Consider the following 19,615-nt stretch of genomic DNA (forward strand, 5'->3'; position numbering starts at 1 on the left):
CCTGCATGACAATGTTGGGGAAACCCCATTTATTCTCAGTTCCCAACTCAGGAGGCTGAAGCATATCCCAGTTGGTTCTCCTGTGTCAGCCTCTGAGCATCACTCATCTCCCAGAGATCCTTACCCTTCTGTCTGAAACATGGCTGAAATCACTTGAAGATGTGCCACAGCACATCCCATGCTGAGCAGCTCTGCACATTTGCACTGAGCAACTCCTTAATTAAATGCAGAACTGCCCTCCTCACTTGCCGAGAGTCAATTATGGTTGTGATTTTCCTGGTCAGTGGACAAAGGCAAGCCACCTGCTCAAAGGGACAGTCCTGGACGTGCCGACAGACAACAAGAGCATAGGAGAAGACTTCTTTCCCTGAGGTCAGGGCCAGCCATTGGCACCAGGCCATGTGCTTTCCCTGCACATCACAGGGACCTTCATTCTCTGCACTGCTGTACTTGCTCTCCGTGGCAGAAGACCACACAACCATATGGATCAGCATGTCCCTGGGCATCCGAACCTCGCCTGATGCAGCAGCATCCCTTTCCCTTTTCCTTTCTCCTTTTCCATCTGTCCAGTGGAAGATAAGTTGCTCTGTAGGGCAGGGAGGTTTTCCCCTCAACCCCAGCCCTTCTTGCCAAAATGCTGTGAGATATGTCTGCTTCTGAGCAGGCAGTGCAAATCCTACCTTGCAAGACTGGTGCAAATCAGCTGTTTGTTCACAAAAGCCTACACCACACAGAAAGGGAATTACTATTGAATAGAATAGAAACTCTTAAGAATCACATCATCATAAAAATATTTTTCAAGGATGTTGGTACTAGCAAAAGAACAGAAAATATTTACTAAACAAATGACTGAACTATTTACTCTCTATAGTGTAAAAAAAAATAAAAAGAAGCACAACCTCTGCAAAATGCAGATGTGGTCCCTACTCTGGACCACAAATATTCCCAAATTTAGATTTTTTTTCTTTTTAACCAGGAAACTGGTTGCCATAGGTGTTAATCCACTTCCTTTCTTCTTTTACATTGTTGCGCAACATAACTTTGTAATAATCTCAGACACTGTGCTTGCTGAACCTCCAAGAATGTCCCCCATATTGCACTAATCTGACTGAACCCATAGCTCTGTAACAGCTAGGGGGGATATCTACCCTGAGAAGATCAGGCAGAGCACTTAAAAAAATAGCATTTTTTCAATTCCTACCTTCCATGCTGGATGGTTTATATTATAATCCATTATGCCTCAAAAGATCTTGTAAGTGAAGAAGTGTTTCTTAAACAGCACTATGCTGTGTCCAGGACCTAAAATGCCCAAAATGCCCCATCCAGGACCTAAATTTGAGGGAAACGGCTTATTCTGCTTTCACTTAGAACACCATTAGCAGGATGCTGTATGCTTTGCAAAGTTGGGAAAAGTCAAAGGCAGAAATTTTTTGTCTTTTGCAAAAGACACTGATCTTAGTTTTTTGACACACCAGATCACCAAAAATCTGTGTTTCATGTTTTAAAATTGTCTGTATTTCTCTGGTCTTTTTTGGGATTTCAGTAGGAAGAAGTTAGATGGATAATAAGAATTCATTGTGCATGCTCACGTGACAAACATCCCACATTTAAATCTTTCTCTAGTCCATTTTTAGGCTAATGAGATCATGAATAACCTTCATTCTTATCTGTGACACTCAAGAGACACTTGATCTTTTATAACCTCAATTATTATGCTAATCAACAAAAACACAATTCAAGCTTGCAATCCTTCGATGCTTTCTGATACTTTGTGTCTTCCGTGGTCTATGGAAAGAAAGACCCAATAGCAGAAAATACACTATTATCCCTTTTTATTTTGATATGAAAAGCAAACAAGAGTATAAATACCAGCCCACATAAAGACCTTTAAAATAAAAGCAATTAATGTTCAGAACAAGTAAGGGATTTAACATTGGAGGTAAGTTTGCATTTGGCAAGGTATTACTTTTTGTTCTGCTTTAAACATAATTATTTTGCACGCTTTCCTTTGAAAATGAGCAGAAGATCAAAACAGATGCTTGAATTATTGTATGTGGATATTTCAGGGAACTTTGAGCCTTTTTATTATGTAAATAAACTAATAATATCTTGCAGTTACCCTGTCAAAATGTTTCCCTGCTCTGCATATGTTAAAACAAAGGCGAAAAGGTTCTTGTCATATTTTTCTTTTGTTCTCACTGTTCTCTTTACAATACATATAGCATGATGGAATAATTTGAGGACAGTGAAATTGAAACAGAATTTATTGGCTGTGGGAATGCAGTTAAGGACCTAACTTTATGCTCCACAGAAATTTGCATTCATCAGGTAATAAGCTACACTGAAGAACTTCAGAAGTCACCTGTACAAACTTAATTCAGCCTCCGTATGCTTATAAATGAATAAATGATGATGAAATCTTTAGGTATAAACATTTTTTGTTGTTGTTGGTCTGCTTCCTTCATTATGTGAAAGAGACTGCGCCCTCAGTGAGCAACTATTTGATATGCTCGTTTCATTCTTCATACTCTGTGCAGGATCTCCTGCCTTGTTAGCTTCATACCATTCAAAGCATTCTAAAAGTTAAATACTTGATGTATGGGGACTGCTGAATCACGGCCTGAACCTCTGATTGATCACCTGAGGTGAGCAGTGAGTCAGCCATGGGATCACAGGTGAAGGCAATTCACCTGTGCTGCAGGAAGGGGTGGAGCCTGGCTCTACCTCTCCTAGACCCACTTAAGAGCTGACTGCCAGTGGGGAAGGATCTCTGCTGGAGATCCACTCCACTGGAGTTTCCTTTATGAGCCCAGGATACTGGTGAGTGTACCTATTTGTTTCCTGCTTTGGTGTAATAACATCATAGCCAAGCTCTCTGTTATACCTTAACATCGGTATATTCATTAATTGTATACTGCTATACCATAACATTGGTATATTCATTAATTGTACATTTGGTGAGCCAGGCCAAATATACTAACTTTACATTATGTCCTTCCTATGGAATTTCTTTAAATGGGTCAAGGGGGAGAACGTTACCCCCCTAGATAAAATTATTCCAGGGCAGATCCCAGGATTTGTGGAATCTCCCTATTATGAACTAGTGCTTATCATTGAAAAATGGTGTCCCTTACGTGTTATGGGAAGTATCTCCCCATACTGCATGGCAGATTACTTTCAGGGACTTAGCAAAGACAGATCATGAAAGAAAGGCAATTAGCTGCTTCCACGGTGGCATGGCCATTATTAAATGCTTTAAATCATGCGGAAATGAGGAATAATACTTTAGAGAACAAAAACTAATTTTTGAAAGTCCATGTCGGAAAGCTGGAGCAAGAACTTGGTATATTAACAGGGAAGAAACTAATTCTGCATCTTCCAATAGGTCAAGTTCATAACATTTCAATAGATGATGACCAGACTCCTGAATCAACAGACTTCGTTTATCAGGAAAATAAAAAATCTAAATTAGATCTCAAATCTCCAATTTTGACAGATCCACTAGAAGTCTGTCCTGTCATAATTAAAAAACAAAAAAAGTACAGGACAGACCGGCAGGGGTGTCACCTGATCAGTGGCCCCTTGCCCAGACACATTTGCACGTAACAGCCCGGCCGTACACGGCAACGGAATTGATGGATTTAGTACAGTGATTTCGGCAGAAGCCTAGAGAAAGTGTGCCAGCTTGGTTATTAAGAGTGTGATTCTGGGGCAGAAAGTGTTTTGGTGAATGGCCCAGAATTAGACAAGTTGGCCTCCATGACTGTCCATCCTCTTCTCAGGCAGAGGTTATATGTGGGTACTCAATATCCTGATGAAAACCATTCTATAATAGAATGGTTAATGGTGGCCTGCCATATGGTATGGCTGAACAAATCTGATATACCTCTATGTACAGGGATGTTGTCCTCCATGAAGGACCTTCAAAATTATATCCATGAACTAGGTGTTAGGAAAGCAATTTATGAAGATTCATTTGATGGCCCTGATATGGTCAAATTCTCAGCAGGGATGAGAAACTCAATTCTACAGCAAGCTCCCTCTCATTTATATGGTATGCTTTGGTATCTATATTAAGTTCCCTGGTGGCCTCAGAAGCAGTAGTCCAGCAGGCTGCCCAGTTAGTGGCTGACCTAGGAGAAACAGAACACCTATGGACCAGGCGCAACATTCAGATGTTAGAAGAAGCTGAGGTCCTGCCAGTGACTAAAACCAAGATGCTGGCTACTCGAGCTCCTCAATTGGGACCCATAAGGGTTTCCTGAAAACAAATGTTTAATGACTTAATTTGGGCTGGGGTCCAATTTGCAAGATTGACTGCCAGCCCAACCATATCCTTCTCCAGCTTTGGAGACAGCTAAAGGACAACCAAAAATTCCAGAAACTACCCTAAGAAACCAAGGGTAAGGGTTTTAGAGAGAATACCAACAATGACATGGAACCTAGAAGATTTTGTTGTTCCTAATAGGGAAAAAAAAGCCGCCTCAGATGTCTCGGGCCACGATGCCTGAGCCACCGGAAGCAAAAGAATTGGCCTTAGCACAATTCATGGCGTCACGAGGGATGTTAGTTCCCCAAGGGCCTCCAGACTGGACCAGAGGCTCTATGTAGAATTAATGATTTATTGGTCCCAAAAAAATATTCAGAGTTATGGCATTAGTGGACACTGGAGCAGAAACATCAATCATTTACAGAGATCCAAACAAATTTCATGGAGACTGAGTGATGACTGGTGGTTTTGGGGGACAGACAATTCCTGTCACCCTAACATGGTTAAAACTGCAGGTTGGGTGTCTCCCACCCCAGGAGTTTAAGGTATCTATTGCCCCAGTCCAGGAATACATCTTGTGCATAGATATTCTATGGGGTCTGGCTCTCCAGACAACTGTGGGAGAGTTCAGACTTTCACAGAGATGTATCAGTATCCAGGCGTTGTAGGCAATATTAAGAGGCCATGCGAAACATGGGCCAATTTGCCTGCCAAAACTGCACTAGATTACTAATGTGAGACAGTATAGATTCCCGGGTGGGCAGGATGAAATATCGAAAACGGTGCAGGAATTAGAAAAAGTGGGCATTGTAAGACCTGCATACAGCCCATATAATTCCCCCATATGGCCAGTGCGAAATTCGGATGGCATGTGGAGAATGACAGTAGATCACAGGGAATTAAATAAGCTCATGCCACCTATTCATGCAGCCGTACCCAACATTGCCTCCGTAATGGACACATTAAGTAGGGAGATAAAAACCTATCATTGTGTCCTAGATTTAGCAAATGCGTTCTTCAGTATTCCAGTTGCTGAGGAATTGCAAGATCAGTTTGCTTTTATGTGGGGAGGCAGGCAGTGGACCTTTCAGGTCCTGCCACAGGGGTACATGCGTTCACCAATGTACTGTCACAATCTAGTGGCGCATAAGCTGGCTGATTGGAAAAAAACCTAATGATGTTAACATGTATCACTATATTGATGATCTCCTTCTGACATCTGACTCACTGGAGGCAGTAGGGCAGGTGGCAGATTCATTAACCACCTATTTACAACTGAGGGGATGGGCTATAAATCCCCAAAAGGTGCAAGGTCCGGGCCTGTCCGTAAAATTCCAGGAGGTGGTTTGGTCAGAAAAGACCAAAGTATTACCCAGTGCTGCCATAGATAAGGTTCATGTGTTCCCCGTCCCTACAACATCGAAGCAGCTGCAAGAGTTTCTAGGAGGCAGGCCTCATCAAATGTTATAACGGTATTCGTAAGGCTGCCCGGAAGACAGACTCCCAGTCCCTGCAGGGATGGACAAAATGACTGTATGAAACCTTGCTGGACCTGAATGGAAGACCACGAGACGGCAGACCCAGCGCCCTGAGAATGTTGCAGACAACGTGGGCCACCCCGCTTACGATCCAAATTACAGGCACTGATCATCTGGTAAGACCTCAGATTGGTAATGAAAATAATAATATTCTGCTCCCTGTCCCTGAGAATTTAGATCCAGGCACCCATAGAATAAAATGGCCTTGGAAGGTGCAGGTAGGACCCAGATGGAGTGGCCTACTTGCACCTTGGGGGAGACTGTTGGAGGTGGGAGGCTCAGTAGTCCCTCCAGTAATAGGTAAATGGCCTACTGATATTGTAGTCAACACTCTGATCTTCACTGCTAAAGAGACTCCCATCATGTCCCTATGGCACATCAGGACACCTCCTTTGTTGCCTGATATAATTATGCCAGAAGGTGTGGTACAGGCAGCCAGGATGTGCCCCTGTACAAGAGGAAGTGTTGACCCAGGATAGAAATACGGCCTGTATCTTGCTCTGGAGAGCAGACCTTCCCCTCGTGATACCTCTGAAACACCTCTATTTCTCCCTGTGAATCTTTGAGCCTTCAGGATCACCGGAAGGAACGAAATTCCATCAAAGAGTTCCAGTGTTACTGTCAGATCACGTGCAACACCCAGTGATGGTCTACATGGGACTGATGGAACAAGGACCGACCAGCACCTCACGACCGCATGCCTCCAGTAACATCATCGAGCACTGGCCCATAAAAGAATATCAACGTTCACCGATTGTCACTCATCTTAAATTTTACCAACATGCGCCGTGATGGAAATTGTATAAGTGTATATTGGATCTCTGTATTAGGAAAAGCTCACCCTTTTAGTCAACCTAATCATTGGTTCATGCCATGAAAGTGTGGAGTGTATGGGGACTGCTGAATCACAGCCTGAACCTCTGATTGATCACCTGAGGTGAGCAGTGAGTCAGCTATGGGAGCACAAGTGAAGGCAATTCACCTGTGCTGCAGGAAGGGGTGGAGCCTGGCTCTACCTCTCCTAGACCTATTTAACAGCTGACTGCCAGTGGGGAAGGATCTCTTCTGGAGATCCACTCCACCGGAGTTTTCCACGTGAGCCCAGGTTACGGGTGAGTGTACCTATCATTTGTTTCCTGCTTTGGTGTAATAACATCATAGCCAAGCTCTCTGTTATACCTTAACATCGGTATATTCATTAATTGTATACTGCTATACCATAACATTGGTATATTCATTAATTGTACACTCGAGTTCCTCAAAGAACTCTTTAGAATCAGTTTTCCTAAAATACAGTGATGGTCATCATTTTATTTCTATTTACCAAACTCTGAATTAATTCATGTTTCCAAAATTTTTTAAGTAAAAGAGTAGTTGTTTTTTTTTCCCTCTGTTTCATTGGCTCAGTTCCAAGACACTTAGAATTTAAGGTAAAAAATAACTGCAAATGGCCAGTGCCCTATCAAAAAAAATCAGAAGTATTTAAAATTCACTGCACTTCACATATTTAAAACTTGCTCTCACCAGAGGGTGTTTGCATTGTGTGGTCTCAAGTCAAGCATTCTAAAACTGACACCACCAGCCAGTGAGACCAGGAGTGGGAGACCAGGTTTAGCTCCACTCAGCAGTTCAGAGGCAGCAATAGGAAACAAAACTAGATCTTTAGGCTGGTGTTAACCTAAACTCTTTACTTTTTTTTTAATTTCTGGTTATTCTTTATTTCCCTCATAACTTCTATAGTTGACAGAGAAAGAAGTCCTACCTAACTATATCATATTTCCATGTCAGTGTAGCATCCCTTTCCTACTTCACTATCTTACTAATCCTCTTCCCCTTAATCGGAGCCCTAGAAAACAAAATACTCAACCTCTAAGTACTCTAATAGTTTATGAAAAACATTGGTCTTGTAAACCAAAAACTGAAGACTTCACCCTTCTTAGAGTAACTCAGAAAGAAAGGATTTAAACCTCCTCCTCCAGCTCCCAAAGCTGGTATTCTCAAATAAACTACTTTCTGAAACCCCTAAACTGCCCGAATTGCCCCCCGAGACAACCCGCGTACAAGCTCTAATACCACAAATAACACTAACAATAAACCCCACCCTGCTACTAAAAGCAACCCAACCCCACAAGAATAAAACATCGCCACCCCACTAAAATCTAATCGAACAAAAGACACCCCCGCACTATCAACAGTGTAGTTTCATAGGCTTTTCAGCTTTCAAAATAAGCTTGAGATAAGGTTTTCTATTGTTTCTGTTATCTACTTGTATTTTGTAATGTCTGTTTTGGATCTTAAACAAGTATGCTTTGAAATGGAAAATTACATTCAATGATATTTTTAAGATTAATTTAAATTAAGAAATCTGCATATAAATCTCTCTATAAATATTTTTAAGAATTGAGAATTTCTGGTCTGAAAAGAATATCCAGAGACTTATGGCACTAGTTGATACAAGGGCAGGAATATCGATAATCTATGGAGATCCAACCAGATTTAGATAGAGTCGTGATTGGAAGTTTTGGGGGATAGACAATTCCTGTCACCCAGACCTGGTTGAAATTGGGGTTTGGGTGTCTCCCACCTGTCAACGGTTTACGGGCTGGTTCGGCCCGGTTCCGTGACTAGAAGGGCGGAGGGATCTGCGGATCCGCACCCCCGGAAAAAAAAAGAAAATAAGGGACCCCGAAATAATTGAAAACAGTGGCAACAATCTGAGGTAAAACAAAGTAATTTACTAAATATGGTATCAACAGAATTTTATAAGGAGAGAGAATGTGAAATTGATGGTGGATCGGCCTTACCACAACGCTGAGATGAGAAGCGCAGGCAGAGAAGCGCAAGCGAAGCAGCGCAGGCAGAGAAGCGCAAGCGAAGCAGCGCAGGCAGAGAAGAAGAGCATCAGGTGACCTTGCCGGGAGTTATATCTCCTCGCTGACCGCAAAGCCCCCTGGGGAAACGTAGCTGCTCTTCTCCGCTGGACAGGCACCCGGAACTTGAGCATCAGCAGTCAAACCCCAGTGCATTGCATGATGTTATGATGTGGAACACCGATAATGAAAAATCATGAAACCATGACATTCCACCCCTTATTCCACATCACTACATCATACTTAATATATACAAACAAAATATAAACACACGCACTAGGAATTACTGACTGCACTCCCTCAACATCAAGTTCCCTTGCGGTACACATTGAACATCCCCGTTTTCCTGCATCACCCACCAAGTGGACCCAGGTCCCTGGGCAAAAACAGTTCCACGAAGAGGTTTGTCCTTCTCAGAGGCTGGAATAACCCAAACTGCCTTTCCCAACATATTCTTTACATGTACAACAGGGACTTTATCTCCCTCTACGGTGTGTAGGGAGCTGGACTGGGTTGGACCACCACGATTGATAGATCCTCTGGTATTGACTAACCAGGTGGCTTCTGCCAAATGCTTCTCCCAGTGCTTAAATGTACCGCTTCCCATTGCTTTCAGCATAGTTTTTAACAACCCATTGTATCGTTCAATCTTACCTGAGGCTGGTGCATGGTAGGGAATATGGTAAATCCACTCAATACCATGACCTTTAGCCCAGGTATCTACAAGAGAATTTTTAAAATGAGTCCCATTATCTGACTCAATTCTTTCTGGGGTACCATGTCGCCACAGGACTTGTGTCTCAAGACCTAGTATGGTATTTCGGGCGGTAGCGTGGGGTACTGCATAGGTTTCAAGCCACCCAGTTGTTGCCTCCACCATGGTGAGCACATAACGCTTACCATTACGAGATCGTGGCAAGGTGATATAATCAACCTGCCATGCCTCCCCATATTTGTACTTTTGCCATCGCCCTTCCTCCCAGAGAGGTTTCATTCTCTTGGCTTGTTTAATTGTGGCACACGTGTCACAGTCGTGAATGATTTGCGCAATAGCATCCATAGTTAAATCCACCCCTCGGTCTCTAGCCCACTTATATGTCGCATCTCTCCCTTGATGGCCTGAGGTCTCATGGGCCCATCGGGCTAGAAATAATTCACCCTTGTTCTGCCAGTCCAGATCTATTTGGGCCACCTCAATTCTGGCAGCTCTGTCTACCTGATGGTTATTTTGCTGCTCTTCAGTAGCCCTATTCTTGGGCACATGGGCATCTACGTGACGCACCTTTATAACCATATTCTTTATTCGGGCAGCAATATCTTTCCACAGGTCAGCAGCCCAAATAGGTTTACCCTTTCTTTGCCAGTTGTTTTGCTCCCACTGCTGTAACCACCCCCATAGAGCATTTGCCACCATCCACGAGTCAGTGTAAACATAAAGCATTGGCCACCTCTCCCGTTCAGCAACATCCAAGGCCAGTTGGACAGCCTTTACCTCTGCAAATTGGCTCGATTCTCCTTTTCCTTCAGTGGCCTCTGCAACTTGTCGTGTGGGGCTCCACACAGCGGCTTTCCATCTGCGGTGTTTCCCCACAATACAACACGATCCATCTGTGAATAGGGCATATGTCTTCTCATTTTCGGGTAGTTCATTATATGGTGGGGCCTCTTTAGCACGTGATATCTCTTCTGCTGGCGGTGTTCCAAACTTTTTGCCTTCAGGCCAGTCCATGATCACCTCTAGGATTCCTGGACGGTTGAGATTCCCCATCCGCGCTCGCTGCGTAATCAGCGCAATCCACTTACTCCAAGTGGCATCAGTAGCATGATGGGTGGAGGGACCCTTTCCCTTGAACATCCAGTTCAGCACTGGCAGTCGAGGTGCCAGAAGGAGCTGTGTTTCTGTACCGATTACTTCGGAAGCAGCCCGAACCCCCTCATACGCGGCTAAGATCTCCTTCTCAGTTGGAGTGTAGCACTCTTCAGACCCTCTGTACGCCCGACTCCAGAATCCCAGGGGTCGGCCTCGGGTCTCTCCTGAGGCTCTTTGCCACAAACTCCAAGTGGGACCTTTCTCTCCAGCAGCAGTGTAGAGGATGTTCTTTGCATCCTGTTCCATCCGTACTGGCCCCAGGGCCACGGCACGGGCTATCTCTTGTTTAATCTGCTCAAAAGCCTGCTGCTGCTCAGGACCCCACATAAAATCATTCTTCTTCCGTGTCACCTGATAAAGGGGGCTTACAATGAGGCTGTAGTTTGGAACATGCATTCTCCAAAAACCCACTACACCCAGGAACGATTGTGTCTCTTTCTTATTAGTGGGTGGAGACATGGCACTGATTTTGTTGATCACATCTGTTGGGATGTGACGACGGCCATCTTGCCACTTTATACCTAGGAACTGAATTTCCTGGGCAGGCCCTTTCACTTTGCTTCGCTTAATAGCGAAACCAGCACGCAGAAGGATCTGGATTATTTGCTCTCCTTTCTCAAAAACTTCCTTTGCTGTGTTGCCCCACACGATGATGTCATCAATATACTGTAAGTGCTCAGGAGCACCTCCCTGTTCCAGTGCAGCTTGGATCAACCCATGGCAAATGGTTGGGCTATGTTTCCACCCCTGGGGCAAACGATTCCAGGTATACTGAATGCCCCTCCAGGTGAAAGCAAACTGTGGCCTAGATTCTTTGGTCAAAGGAATGGAGAAAAAGGCGTTAGCAATATCAATGGTGGCATACCATTTGGCTGCCTTTGACTCCAATTCATATTGGAGTTCTAACATATCTGGCACAGCAGCACTCAATGGGGGTGTGACTTCATTCAGGCCACGGTAGTCCACCGTCAGCCTCCATTCTCCACTGGCTTTACGCACTGGCCATATGGGGCTGTTAAAAGGTGAGTGAGTCTTGCTAATCACTCCCTGATTCTCTAGTTGGTGAATCAGCTTCTGAATGGGGAGCAAGGAATCCCTGTTGGTGCGGTACTGTCGTCTGTGCACCGTTTTTGTAGCAATCGGTACTTGTTGCTCTTTCACTCGTAGCAACCCCACGGCAGATGGATCTTCTGACAGGCCAGGCAAAATAGACAACTGCTTAACACCTTCTGTGTCTACAGCAGCTATTCCAAAGGCCCATCGATACCCTTTGGGATCCTTAAAATATCCCCTTCTGAGGTAATCAATACCAAGTATGCATGGAGCCCCTGGGCCAGTCACAATAGGGTGCTTTTGCCAGTCTTTACCAGTGAGGCTGATTTCGGCCTCCAACATAGTCAGCTCTTGGGAACCTCCAGTCACCCCATGAATATAAATTGATTTTGTCCCTTGGTGACTCGAGGGCATTAGAGTGCACTGTGCACCAGTATCCACCAGGGCCTTATATTTTCGTGATTCTGATGTGCCAGGCCATCTAATCCACACAGTCCAATAAACTCTATTATCCCTTTCCCCCCCTGGCTGGGGGCAGGGCCCCTCTATTTGTTACCTTCATTGTCTGCAGCAACTGGAGCAATCACCTTTTTGGAGAAGTTCACCTTGGTGGTTGATTTGTCTTGCAACTCTCTTACCCGTGCTTGAAGTACAGGAGTAGGTTGTTTATGCCACTCCTTCATATCTTCTCCATGGTCACGTAGGTAATGCCACAAGGCAAAACGTGATGTGGTCTTACTGTTGTCACTTGCTCGAGCAGGAGAACGTCTTCTTTTGATGGCTGAGACATTAGATGCCACCGGCTGGGAGGAAATCAAGTTGATCAGCCCCTCCAATAGGCTGTTTTGGAGATTCTGGTCCCCATTTGATGTATCCGTTACCTCCACGGATTTATCAGCTTCAGGCACGGTTGATAGTTTGTCTATTATATCTTCTTGTTTGTTCTCCATTCTGTCCAGCTTTTCAGCTACTTTTGTAATGGCTGAAACACAAGCTCGCAGAGGGCTTAAATGTAACTCAAAGTCTTGAAGTTTATTAACCAATTCACTTATAAGGGGTCTTCTTTCCCCTCTGCCATACATTGCTGCAAATGTGCTGGCGTACCTTTCTGGTGCGGTCTTTGTGAATGTACGCCACATGTTTGGTGTACACCTGACTCTCTCGGGATCATGCTCTTGGTCTGGCTCGTCAGGAATGAAATCGGGGCTATGTAGCATTTCCACCACAGCATATTCTCTTAAATAACAGATGCCTTCTTCCATATCAGCCCATTTCTTTTTCTCAGGCATCAGATCATCTTTGAAGGGGTATCTTTCTTTTACAGCTAACAACATCCGCTTCCAGAGGGTAAAGGCCTGGTTCTGGCATGTACTAATACCTCTGTCAATGGCTGAGTCCCTAGCAATGCCACCCAGTTGGCGAGCTTCTCTACTATCCAGCCAGACACTGTTGGCCCCATTGTCCCAACATCGAAGTAACCAAGTGGCAATAGGCTCATTTGGGTGACGTGAAAAGTCTTTTCTCAGACTTCGAATTTCATTCATTTTCAGAGATCGATCAACAATAGTAACGATATCTTGCTCACCTCTTACTCTTTCGGGACTTCTTGTTGCCCTCATTGGCGCCGGTGACCGTGGTCTTACTGAGGGCCCCTCCCCTGGACTTAGGGGTGCTTCTTGTGGATCTTGGAGCCACTCCTCTGGACCTCTCTCCTCTTCTTTCTTCTCTTCTAACTGAGTCGAGATTCGTTTCATTTTCCGTCCTCTTACAGGGGCAAGTGACATCAATTGTGGTGCTTCTTGTAGTTGATCAGGTTGGTCAGTTCCAATGCTCTCATCCTCCAGTTCAGCTCGGAGCCTGTCTCGTTCGATTATGAGAGTATCTAGCTCAGATTGGAGGGTGTCTTGTTGAGATTGAAGACTGTTGAGTTTGGATTGCAGGGAGTCTCTCTCAATTCGGAGGGCATCTCTCTCAGATTGGAGGCTGTTTCTCTCGACCAGGAGACTCTCTCGCTCATTTTGCACTGTTTCCCTGAGACTCTCCTTTTCAATTTCACAAACTCTCTCCCTCTCCAGGATAGTATTGAATAAGGCCCGGTAAGCATTAGCCAGGCCCCAAAGAATTTGGGCCTCCTCAGATCTTCCTGAGCCGCGACATTCCTGTCTCAAATATCTGTTTAAATTTTCAGGGTCTTTCAGGTGTTCTGGAGTAAAGTTCCATGACACCGAAGATTTCCATCTCTCTAAAGTCTCACCCAGGCCTCTCCACATTCCCTGCCACTCAGTATTTACTGTTTTTGGGGCAGACTTCCTCAAAATATAATAAATACTAATAATAAGTGAAATGGTGAGCAGTACATTCACGGAGATTAATAACGTGATCAGGTGAGCATTGAAAATCCGCATAAAGAATTCAAAGGAGAGGCTGGAAACCTGCTTAAAAATCCCCAACCCTGTAAAATTAGCAGCTCCCTCTGGAATGGTATGCCACATAATATGCAGATGCCACATAGTTATTTCCATCCATGTTTTCAATTGGCTATATATACCTATTGCTCCATAGAGCAAAGTGGTGAACTTAATTAAGGCCCAGTATGTTTTTAGCATTAAGAAAGAAGAGACAGTGGCATGCAGCCCCTTAAAAGGCAGTTTCAGTAGAGAAAGCATTTTTTCTCTTTTTTTTTTTCTTTTACAGAAACAAGATAGCAAGGCTCAAAGTTTACAAATATCCTAGAGTATTGGCCGTCCGCCTGGACTTTTCAAGGTCACGCTTTCAGACAGTACTGGTGAAACAGATAAACTTTCCCAATGAAGCTGTCTGAGAGCGGAGAGAGAGATTTGTTCAAAAAGCTAAAAAGCAACTGTTGCCCGCATTCTCCACCAAGAATGTCAACGGTTTACGGGCTGGTTCGGCCCGGTTCCGTGACTAGAAGGGCGGAGGGATCCGCGGATCCGCGCCCCCGGAAAAAAAAGAAAATAAGGGACCCCGAAATAATTGAAAACAGTGGCAACAATCTGAGGTAAAACAAAGTAATTTACTAAATATGGTATCAACAGAATTTTATAAGGAGAGAGAATGTGAAATTGATGGTGGATCGGCCTTACCACAACGCTGAGATGAGAAGCGCAGGCAGAGAAGCGCAGGCGAGAAGCGCAGGCAGAGAAGCGCAAGCGAAGCAGCGCAGGCAGAGAAGAAGAGCATCAGGTGACCTTGCCGGGAGTTATATCTCCTCGCTGACCGCAAAGCCCCCTGGGGAAACGTAGCTGCTCTTCTCCACTGGACAGGCACCCGGAACTTGAGCATCAGCAGTCAAACCCCAGTGCATTGCATGATGTTATGATGTGGAACACCGATAATGAAAAATCATGAAACCATGACACCACCCCAGGATCGTAAGGTATCTATTGCCCCAGTCCAAGAATACATCCTGGGCATAGATATTTTATGGGCTCTGGCTCTCCAGACAGCTGTAGGAGACGACAAAGATGTATTAGTGTCTGGGTGGTTATTGAGAGGCAATATGGAGAGGCCATGCGAAACATGAGCCTATTTGCCTGCCAAAACCACACTGGATTACTAATGTAAAACAGTATAGACTCCCACGTGGGCAAGATGTAATATCAAGAATAGTGCAGGAATTAGAAAAAGTAGGAATTATAAGACCGGCACATAGCCCATATAACTCCCCCATATGGCCAGTGCAGAAGTTGGATGGAACATGGAGAATGACAGTGGACTACAGAGAGTTAAATAAGGTCATGCCTCCTATTAATGCAGCCTTACCCAATATTGCCTCCCTAATAAACATATTGAGTAGAGAGATAAAAATTTACCATTGTGTCCTAGATTTGGCAAATGGGTTCTTCAGTATTCCAATTGCTGAAGAATCGCAAGACCACAAATCTTCCTAGTATAACTAAGTGAATGACATATAGCTGAAAACTTCTACTGCTATCAATGAGAGTACTTCTGCCTCAATACAGAGAGAAAGCTACAAAGGACTCACCTCACTGGCTCCATCTCTCCTAGACCCCATTTAAGGGCTGACTGCCAGTGAGGAAGGATCTCTCTCTGGAGATTGCTCCTCGTGGAGTTTCTTGCAAGCCTACAACACCAGTGAGCACTTTCCATTTATCTCTGATTATCTTTACCAACATGATAATCTTACTAGCCTAACTTGTCTGTATACTTATTGGTCATCCAATACTTTACAACATCTGTATACTTATTGATCTTACACCTCCCTTCCTTCCTGCAAAATAAGTACTTTTAAGCAAATCAAGACCTCTTTTTGCTATCTTTTCAATTTGCAATACTACATAATCTTTTCTTTTGGTATTGTTTAATTGTTTTGGCACTGAGAGACATATAGAACCTTTAACTTGGGAAAGAGAAGATATTTCTCCAAATTTACTCAGTTATTTAGCCTCCAGTAGGTACATTTGACTTAAACGTCTCTTCCTGCAAACCCTAGAGCTCAATCACCACATGTGCCCTCCTGCACATAAGGCTGGATTCTCAGGCACATTCTTTCCAAGTTCAAATTTGACTAATGCTTTAAAGCCTTTCTTGGATTATTTCAGTTATATTATTCCCTTTATACTGGCACCTGCTAGAGGTGACCATAAATCCTTGCAAAGTAGATCACTGAAATTTAATAGTGATAACACTGAGAATGGATATTGGCTTTAAGATGACAATTTCAAGTTACAAGGAATGATTTGACTCATTTTTCTAGAAGAAAAGAGTTTTCTCAGCTTGAGACATTAATGATGCAGCTAACAATAGTTAAAAATCTGTATGAAACATCAAAGAGAGAATGATACAAACAACATACAAGCCTAAATTCTGTAGTTACTTAGATTCCCTATACCTTCTACTCACAGACACATAAACATGCACAATGATTCTGCTTCTGTGCGCTGGTGGCTCTGTTGCCAGGAAGCTTCATCTTGTACTGACAAAGTGAGGCAAGAAGTGACTGCAAGATATTTTAGGACCACTCTTCTTTTGAATAGTTCATTTGGAAGGGATCTACAAAGATCAAGTCCATCATTCATTTTTTTTTTTTGTCATTGCCAATATGAACCCAAAGCCATTTTGTCCTGGTTGGCGAGCCAGACAAACATGGTGACTGTTGAGCACCACCCAGTATGGCCCTTAAGATGGGCAATTCACAATTTACTCTCCCCTGTGCCTTCCTCTGCTGCAGAACACAGCTCAAAGACAAGGAAAAACCTGACCACAAATCTTCCTAGCAGATATAACCAAGTGAATGACATAAAGCTGAAAGCTTCCACTGCTATCAGTGAGAGTACTTTTGCCTCAGTACAGAGAGAGAGCTACAAGGGACTCACCTGACTTACTGAAGTAACTGACCAGGAGTCACTAGGTTACAGCAAATCACATTTGGTCTACCCTCCCTACTGAAGTATGGGTCCAGTAGTTAGCATAAAGGGATTTCTATACTTAGTATCTTCCTGAAGTCACCCATTCCAGTAATACAGAGGTAAAAAAACAGTTTTGAAATACTGTTACTTTCTTTCTGGGTACTGATGTTTTGGACAAAAGGAAGACCACTTGGCATACTGAGTAATAAACTAGTATTTTTAAGCAGATATATTGGGGCACTTTCTTTTGTTCTGAAACACAATCAAGATTGCATTTGATAAAAGAGTTTTCAAACAATCCCAGCCAGTATGATTCATAACAGTAAGCTTTTGTCAACAGTGAGGTCAAACCAAAAAGAAGATGGGAATGTTACTGAGTTATCACTTAAACTTAAGGACCAACATGACAAGACTGGATGAAGTTGAACTTGTGCACTTGTGCACAAGTACTAGATGTGTGTAAATCAAATTTGTGGGTCCATTTTGTGATTAGACAACAGCAGGATGACTGTTGCACAGAATCTGCAAATTTTGTAACAGTCTTAACAGAATAAAAATAAAAAAGGGCATACGTTATTTTGGAATACAATCTGATCCAGTTCTGGAATTTTCATTTGGCAGGGTAATGCAGTAAATTAAATTTAGTGGGATGCTGAATCAAAGCCAAGTATTAAGGCAGACTATTGGCTGCGGGTTTGCGCGGGACACCTTTTTCCAGCTTGTCTTCACGAAATGTATGACTGAGGCATTTTAATCCGGGGGCTAGCCAGACTGCTTGTATCATTTGTGAGAGTTATGTAAATATGATGCAGTTGAACAAATACTATACAAAATGTTAAAGATCATCAGTCTTCCCTACTCTTTACTTTTCATCTTATGGTTAAATATATTCATATTCATTTGGGGATGAAACAAGCTTGAGAGCAGTGCTGCTAACTAGGAGTTGTTTATGTTGACTTAGATAATTAGCCAGAAAAGACGGTAGTTCTAATCTAACCCCCAAACACTCAGTGAATCGGAGAGTCATTTGAATAGGAAGGGACCATTAAAAGACATATAGTCCAACTCCCCTCCAATGAACAGACACCTGCAGCTAGACCAGGTTGCTCAGAGCCCTGTCAGTCTGGCCTAGAATGTTTCTAGGGAAGGGAAATCTGTTAAGGAGTGCAGAAAGCAGCCATTTAAGTACTGAAGGACCTCCTCTGTGCAAAGCAGTTCAACTCAAAAAGCCAGCAGCCTCCTGGAGCTGTTTCAGATGCTAGGGTTAAGCATAAGGTCAAAGGAGATTCTCCTCCCCCTCTACTCTGCCCTAGTGAGGCCACACCTGGAGTAATATGTCCAATTCTGGGCTCCCCAGTTCTAGGCAGACAGGAATGTTCTACAGAGCATCCAGAGAAGAACCACAGAGCCAGTGATGAGCCTGGAGCATCTCCCTCATGAGGAAAGGCTGAGAGACCTGGGGCTGTTCAGCCTGGAAAAGAAAAGACTGAGGGGTAATCTTATCAGAGCTTACAAACATCTAAAATGCAGGTGCCAAGAGGATGAGGCTAGACTCTTTTTGGTGAGGCCCAGTCACAAAACAGTGGACAATGGGCACAAAATGGAACAGAAGAAGTTCCATACAAACATAAGAAAGACTTCAGTGGTGACAGAGCATTGGAACAAGCTACGCAAAGAAGCTGTAACAGGTTGTGGAGTCTCGTTTTCAGGAGATATTTAAAATCTGTCTGGATACTTTCCTTTGCACCCTACTGTAGGGGATCTTCTTTAGCAGGGGATTGGACTAGTTGTTCTCCAGAGGTTCCTTCCAACATTTACAATTCTGTGATTCTGTAAGAAGAGTGTAAGCCGTAAAACATCTGCTGCATGCGCTTCACCCTTTCCAGCTTCCTGGAAGGTAAATCACCTTTGTTTCATTTGGAAGTTTGAGGGAAAGCAAGAATGTTGTTCCATAAATGTAATTTTCTGAATAGAACATTCCCGGGCCACAGACCTCCATGTTCTGGAGCAAACCTCATTATTCTCAGCATTTCTAATCTGTCCAGTACTCACCTTAAATTGAGAGACATTATGCAGGTTAAGCCATATGAAGACTTAGATCTTTTTGATCGCCGAGGTTTCCTGCTTCGGAGCTGTCCCAGGCAGAGCTGAGGCGGCTGATCGCGGGGTGCATAGGGGACTCGTTCGGTTTTCCCTCATCCAGGGATTCCCGAGTTATCGGAGCAGCCCGGCACCTCTCGCGAGAGCGGCTCACGTGGCGGGGGCGTTGCCAGGGTAGTGGCTCTCCGTCCCCACCTCCCTCCCCCCTCCCCCCCCATAATAAGGGTGTTGAAGAGGACAGTGGTGTGCCACTGGCCACACAGACGGGGAGGAGGAGTTTTGTCTCTGTGAAGAGGGTGATAAGTGCGGTTGCACCCGTCAATGACCTGGTAAAAGAGCGAGGGCAGATCCAGCACTTTCAGTAACGGGGCGGAGCTGTTGGTCACACTTGGTAATGCTACTCTGATTGTGCTGGTGCTAGTGGGTCTGCTGGATTGCCATGGCTGCATCCCGGCCGAAGGCTACTGCCAGGAGACATGTGGAGACCCAGACAGAGGTCCCCTGCACACGTAAGAGGAAGGCTG

The 19,615-nt window shown here is 44.0% G+C and overlaps 1 long non-coding RNA gene across 1 annotated transcript in view; it reads right to left on the bottom strand.

Annotated features, from left to right (window-relative positions):
- The window catches only part of LOC146542221 (uncharacterized), a 55,014-nt gene extending 35,777 nt beyond the window's left edge, over window positions 1–19,237 (bottom strand). The window contains exon 1 of the long non-coding RNA XR_014880557.1: window positions 19,044–19,237. This is a non-coding gene — a long non-coding RNA (uncharacterized LOC146542221). The remainder of the gene's footprint in view (window positions 1–19,043) is intronic.
- Window positions 19,238–19,615: the final 378 nt, after the last annotated feature.

Source organism: Meleagris gallopavo, chromosome Z (assembly GCF_905368555.1).
Source record: "Meleagris gallopavo chromosome Z, MGAL_WU_HG_1.1, whole genome shotgun sequence".
Taxonomy (NCBI): Eukaryota; Metazoa; Chordata; class Aves; order Galliformes; family Phasianidae; genus Meleagris; species Meleagris gallopavo.